Source organism: Sinocyclocheilus rhinocerous, unplaced genomic scaffold (genome assembly GCF_001515625.1).
Source record: "Sinocyclocheilus rhinocerous isolate Xijiao unplaced genomic scaffold, SAMN03320098_v1.1 scaffold1301, whole genome shotgun sequence".
Classification (NCBI taxonomy): Eukaryota; Metazoa; Chordata; class Actinopteri; order Cypriniformes; family Cyprinidae; genus Sinocyclocheilus; species Sinocyclocheilus rhinocerous.
In genome coordinates, this window is record NW_015666735.1 from 83,850 (window position 1) to 90,871 (window position 7,022).

The 7,022-nt window shown below is 42.7% G+C and overlaps 1 pseudogene; it reads left to right on the top strand.

The window, feature by feature from the left end:
* Positions 1 to 303: 303 nt before the first annotated feature.
* LOC107733063 (trichohyalin-like) overlaps positions 304 to 7,022 on the top strand; it is a 12,260-nt pseudogene continuing 5,541 nt past the window's right edge.

A 7,022-nucleotide genomic window follows, 5' to 3' on the forward strand; every position in this document is an offset into this window, starting at 1 on the left:
AACCATTATTAAACTTTGTTTATTGACTTGATATGTTTTTTTTTTCTGTATCATGATGTGTGTTTTATAGGTTTAACACATTACTTTGCTAAATAATGCTGAATAAAATTTTTTTTACAACAAATGTATTTTTGCATTTTATTATAATTTGGAATTAAAAGTATATTTCAGGAATCAGATAGACAACAAAAACATGTCTATTATGATCTCAATTGGGTAAATTTTTAGGCATACAGTGGAAGGAGCATTTTGAATTAACTGCTACTGTTTCTTGTATATGGTTTCTCTCCCGTTAACGGCTCCGGTGTCCGGGAGGAGGAGATGGAGGGCAGCAGACGGCGGTCTTTTCTTAGGCAATATGGTGTGTGTGCGTCTGTGATTCTCCCGCTGGAGTTTAATGTAATTATGGGATTACAGTCCTGCGCCTCTAAAGCCGGTAATATTTACTACACTGCCGCTCCGGTTCACGAGACCGATATAGCCTACAGTTCAAGGAATCACAGAAATATGAATTAACTGGAGGTTTCTTACTCGGTACGTGTTAGACAGAAGGTTGCTGCTTCGCTTTTCTGAGGATTGAAGGAATTATCTGGACTTTTGATGCGTCTTTTTGGAGTTAAACAAATGGAACGAGGAACGTCGAGCGCGTGGAAACGAGGAAAACTTTATTCCATTGAATCAGGAATTCAGTCATCCCACACAATCTGAAGCAATAAGGTTAGTAAAAACAGTTATTTAAAACATTATATATTGAGTATTGTGTTTCAAATAGATCAATGCCAAAATATAGAATACTTTGAACATCTTAGACAATGGAACATTATATATTTTTTCCTAGCAAATCTTTTTATCCAGCAAATCCCCATTAAAGAATCCATATATGCACGCAAAACAAATGCGTATTCTATGCACGCCAAAGTCAGTTTCTGCATATAAACAGCATGTAAAAAAAAAAATCGTTCTATTGATACGCATTTTCATGAGACCGGGCTCAAGCATGCAAACGTTTGCATGGAGAAAGTGCATGTAAATGTGTGCTTTTAAAATGAATTTGACTTTACATGTGTGCTTTTAAAATGAATTTGACTTTACATGTGTGCTTTTAAAATTTATTTGACATCACAGTGACCTGAAATAAAAAGCTAAATGTTGCACAAAAAAGTGACCAGTTCAGTGTACCGTAAATATACCTTCTCTTTTCAATTCAGATTAATTTAAAACCTAATATCTTGATGCTTGAATAAAAACATTTACCCATTTGTACTCCAGGAAGACTTGCATTTCACAGGATATTGCTGATATAAGACAGTTTATCCGACAAAGTCGGCATATCCGTTTTAAATATACCTGTAAGAGCATCAGTGTTTATTCTGACAGTAGTTTTGCACTGTTAACTGCATGTTTAACACATAAAAAAAATACAACAGCTAATGTATACATCAATTTGTTTTGACAGGATTCCTGGATGTCCTTGGATAAAACAGCATTTCTGCAAAAGTTCTGATTAGTAAAACAGCACTGTTTCATCGAGTACTCCGTGGTTATGTCTCTCTCTGCTTTACCGGAATGGAAGCAGCTGCTACTGGAGCGAAAGCGAAGAGAGGAGGAGGAGAGAGAGAGGCGAGAGAGGGAGGAAGAGGAGCGGCTTGCCAGCATGCCGGCTTGGAAGCGAGGGATCATCCAGAGAAGGAGGGCGAAGCAGGATGAGGAAAAAGAGAGGGAGAAAGAGAGAGATGGAGGACAGCATACTCCAGATATCCTGGGCATTACGGAGGACATCGTCACGGAGCAGGTGGACAGTAAATTCACACTTCACCTCCAGACTGACCACAAAATGCAAAAACAGATATCCAAAGAAACCATCAGCCCCATCCAACAGAGCCCCTTCATTCGTTCTGAGAACAGCTTTAAGAGAGATAACAGAGGGAAGGAGGTGATTAGAGATGGAGAGAATGAATATAAAAAGGCCACCAATAATAGAGGGAGAGAAAGAAATAAGGAAACTGAGAAGGAGATTTGGAGAGGACGCGACAGAGAGATGTGGGTCGAGAAGATGGGAAGTAAAAGTGAGGGAAGAGAGCGAGACAGAAGCACTGGGAGAGAAAGCTGGGAGGCAGACAGTAGCGCATCCCTATTTTCTCCGGTCGTAGGTCTTCGCACGATCCAGGCAAACAATATTATCATTATTGAGAAAGACAAAAATAGTAAGGAAAAACTGGATAAGGGAGAAAAGGAGGTTGAGGAGGAACAGAAAAGGATGAGGATGGATTTGAGGGAGTTTCTAGCTGACGGAGGAAGCGTGACGGAAATTGGGGCTTCAGAAGTACTGATCATCAAATCTCCAGTGACAGACGGGAGAAGGGAAACAAAAACGGCAGGGATCACAGAAAGAGGAAGTGAGCGTTTAGAGAAAGAGGGGATATGGTCCTCTATGCGAATGACATCGAGGACAGTCATGCAAAAAGCAGAGAGAGTCTTGAACCACAAGGACAGGGGGACTCCAGAGTGTAGTGGTCGGGTCAGTCAGCTGCTTAGTAAGTTCGGTGAACACCCAAAACCTCCAATGCGCTCCAAGAGCATTGAGGGCTTCAACCAACCAGGCAAGAACCGGGCCAGATACAGCACAGGAGACCTGTTTGTGCAGGAGGACCAGAGTACAGAGGAGACAGACACGAGTCCGACATTCAGGGGTGTACCCAAACGCTCCTTTAGCTTCTCTGACCGTGTGGTTTGCCAACAGGAGGCCAGAGATTGTGAGGAAAAGACAGATTTTAAGGTGGTGGAGAGGTCGTACTCTGACCGCAGGGTCAAAACCAGGGTCACCGATCAATCAGGAAATGAACCAAAGGTCACCGGGCGATGGGGTCAACCCAAACCTGATGAAGTGATGCATGAAAAGAGACAAAAAGAAAGAAGGGTGGAAAATAAGAGGAACGACTCAGTTCGTGGAGAGACAGAGGAATGGACGTCTAGTTTAGATGGAGAAGGCTTCACTGTGGCCTCCGTCAAAATCCCTGAGGGACTTGCGTTTGCACGACGAGTTCCTATCAAACACGATGGGAGAAAAAGCAGCTCAGAACGAGAGATTAAGAAAGTGAGAGAGGAAAATGAGAGAGAGATAATGATAGATAAAGAGATACACAGAGATAAGAGGCGAGTGGAGAGAGAGACAACGGTAAGACAGAGACCCATAGAACTCGAAACCAAGGCCAAAACAGAATCTGAAAGGAGATGGAATCAGGATGAGTTAACCATTGCAGTTTCAAAACAACCCCATGGCATATATATCTCACCCTCGGATGACAGTACTATAGATTTCCCTGCAGAAATGCAGTGCCAATGTGTTGACACTACCTCTGCGTACTCTAGTTGCCCAACTACAGCCTATGCTGGACAAGTGGTCCTTACCCAACACTCAGAAGACCTAGTCTGTAAAATAGCAAAAGTCCAATCAGACAGAGAACTCAAGAGGGCAGGGTATGTGTTTTCACATGGAGACATGGAGACAAGGATCTCTGGTGAAATGGGTAACCAGGATCAAAAAGAGCATCAACAGTATCAAAGCTTTCCAAAACAAGCAACTGAGGAAATACATTTTACCTCAGAACCCCCACAACAAATTTTTACACTGGGCCAAAGCAAACTCTGCACCCAAGAGAGAGTCACCATTCCCAGGACTGTATTTTATGGAGTCGATATATCAGCAGAAAGCAGGAGGGCGAGTCTCCCTGCTGGGGATAAACAAGATGGAGGACAAGTGGAGAGGAGAGGGAGCTGGAAGGCTGGGCGATCTCTGACCCGAGTGGAGTCTCAGAGAGAGAATTCGTCAGCAAGAAAAGGAAAGACGGGATGATGACAAAGAAGAGGGCAGCAGAGAAGCAGGAGGAACTGCGAGAGAACAGGAAGAAACCACATTACAGACTCTCAGACTGTTTGACGTCACACAGGACGTTAACATGGCAAAGTCAAGCCTTCAACTTCCTGTTCCTGTTTCTCTGTCGCTCTTGCAGTCAGTTTCGACAGGAAGAGAAGTTGGGGAGATCTCCAGAGACGTATCAGAGAGCGATATCTGCCCGAGGGAAGCAGAGAGAGATGTAGAGGAGCGTGGTACGTGCATCGTTTGGAGAACACAGGACGTTGACGAAAGAGAAGAGGAAAGAGAGGAAGAGCTGTTAGAGAAAGAGTACCTTCCTCCCTCTCTTTCTCCCTCCCCACCACTTTCAGACTCATTGGACGCCATGAGCCGGATCTATAACCTCAAGACGGTGGGGTCTAGGACTGCAGTGTGTATTAGTGAAAGAAAAGCTGATATGCCCCCACACAGCGGACCTCAGGGTAAATACAACCCCATTAGACAAGCACCGTCACTGGACATCCTGCCAGAAACTGCTAAGCTGTGGAACCATGGAAGGGATGGTGACAAAACCGAGACGATGGAGTCGACAGGTGCTCAGATGGTACAGCGGCAGGTGGAACGACTACAGCTGAGAGAACGGGAAGCAGGATGTGGTTCCCACAACGACAAAAAGGCACAGCCCACCATGGAGAGTTGTCCGCTTGTAGAACCAGAAATTAGGGTAGCTGAGGGCCAGAAGAAACCAGACATACTAAGAGAGACGCAGAAATCCCAAAGACAACCCCCTAAACCCCAGCAGGTCAGGTCATTCACAATCAACGCCCGGAACACAGAATCAACAGAAAACTCTCAGAAACCTCCAGAACAAAACTCTCCATCGTCATCCTCTCCCTGCACCGCATCCCCCTCTTCATCTCCATCTCCGCCTCTCTTTTCCATTAGGAGCGCCTCAGGTGGACCAGGTAAGAGAGGAACGACCATCACAATCACCCCTAGAAGACCTGCAGGGGCAGCCTCGTCTGGTGGCATCCCAACAGTGACCCCTGCAGTGCCCAAAGCGGCCCCCCAGGGCCATATAACCACCCCTGCTCCCAGCAGCACCAAGGAGGCAGGGAAGAAACGGTATCCTACAGCAGAAGAGATTGAGGTGATTGGAGGCTACCAGAACCTTGAACGGTCATGCTTGGTGAAAAGCAAAGGGACACCGAAAGCGGTGAGTGGGTTTTTGTATTTTTGCATGACCTATACGATGAGCTGCTGTGCGCATGCAGTATTAGGGCAATACAAACTGAGCATGCTAAAATGGGATATGCAATGAAAATTATTTGCAACTAGCATTTTGCAATGTTTTAGATGTGTGGTTACGGTTTAGTGAGATTTTTTTTTTTATTTCAGAGAAAAGACCGTTGCACTTGAGTAGATTCCTAAGAGCGAATCAAAGTGTGATCTCTCAGTAGTCAGGCCAGAATATCTCTGCCGTCTTTGATTGTGGCCAAAGCAGTTGCTCAGCGTTAAGCCTGGATTAGGCTTATCTCTCACGCCATCACAGTCCACAGGTGAAGATAGTCCCTGTGTGAGTTTACACATTTAAACGCTGCATGAAAAAAGAAAAATTGGAAAATGACTTTAGGAAACACCTGATTCATTGTGCATTGTTCAGGAGTAATTAAACTTACACCAAAAAAAGTCCATTACACTAAATGCCTGACTTTAAAGTAGAATGCAAGTCTATGAATAGATTGGGGTTAATCTATTGCAGTCATGCCTTCTTCAGTACCTTTCACCCTGACACTGTCCTGTCTGACCTCGATGTTTGTTAGTCTAGAATGACCCAAGGCAGAGCATTATGTAGTTTTAAGTCTACAGAAGATTGTTAACGAGAATAACAGTGTCAGGATGTTTACAGAACACTATATACTCTACATCTCCACAAGCATGAAGAAACATGTTATTCTATTGCATTGTCTATGCTGTTTTCACGCAAAACAAACCTAAAGCATGACCAATGCAGTCTGATTCTTACAAAAGACAAACTCTGGAACTATCAGTTTAACAAATCCTTCACTGAATTAACCACAGGGTTTGCTTAATGGACATCGGACTCACTGAACTGCACATCATCATTACTTTCAGTCATGTCTTATTTTTATTCTTAGGTTACACTATAGGGGGAATTACAGTACATAGAGAACACTGATGTGACCACAAGTCATTTATGATGGCATCTGATTGCAGGATATGTCAGTGGCTGGTACACATGATATACTACTGAATGCTTGGCTTCCTCTCAATATCTTTGTAGTTCCTCCCCTAGAGCTGCAAAAAATACTAACACACAATGCTGGAAACTTTCACTTCTGGAAACCTCTGTATCTCACCTATCAGCAACTACTCAGACAGAGATATGGTCCTGCTCCTGTCTTCCGATATGAGGTTTAATGGCACTGCTTGTTCTCATCAAACACAGCTTATTGTAGTAAGTGGAACACAGCAAACACAAAGGAACTCAGCAGAGCAGAAAGAGGGAACAAGAGAATTTGGCAGCATTCTCCTAGGAACAGAAGAATGACCTTTTAATTTAGCTGGGTTTTCACAGGGAGTTAATAGAGCAGTATGTTTGCATTGTGGCGATCAGTGTAACCACATACACTAACTTCTGCCAGGAACTGGAGTCAAATGCACATGAAGGGAAGACAACAATGAAATCGGACTCTTGAGACAGAGGACCACAAGCATCTACGATGGTGGAGAAAGCATTCAATTTTATAAATGACATAGTTGTGTTACTTTATGTATTCTAATTTATAACATGCAGTCGTAGCTGCATCTGTATTTTGCAACTTCACTTAAACTCACTACATTAGCATAAATTTAGGCCATTTACAGCAATGAACTACAGTATATTATCTGGCAAAGTGTTTCTTCCTTAAACCGGGATTTGTAGGGGAAATACATAAAGTTGATGAAATGTTAATAGTTATATTAAAATAAGAGTTATTAAAATTAAAAATAAGAGTTCATGGAATTTTAATAATTAAATCATAAGTAAAACTAAAACATTTTTTTTAAATAAAAAATTAAATCACTTACAAAAAAAAAAAAAAAAAAAAAAAAAAAAAAAAAAATATACAGGGCCATAACTGGCAAAATAAGATTATTAACATGC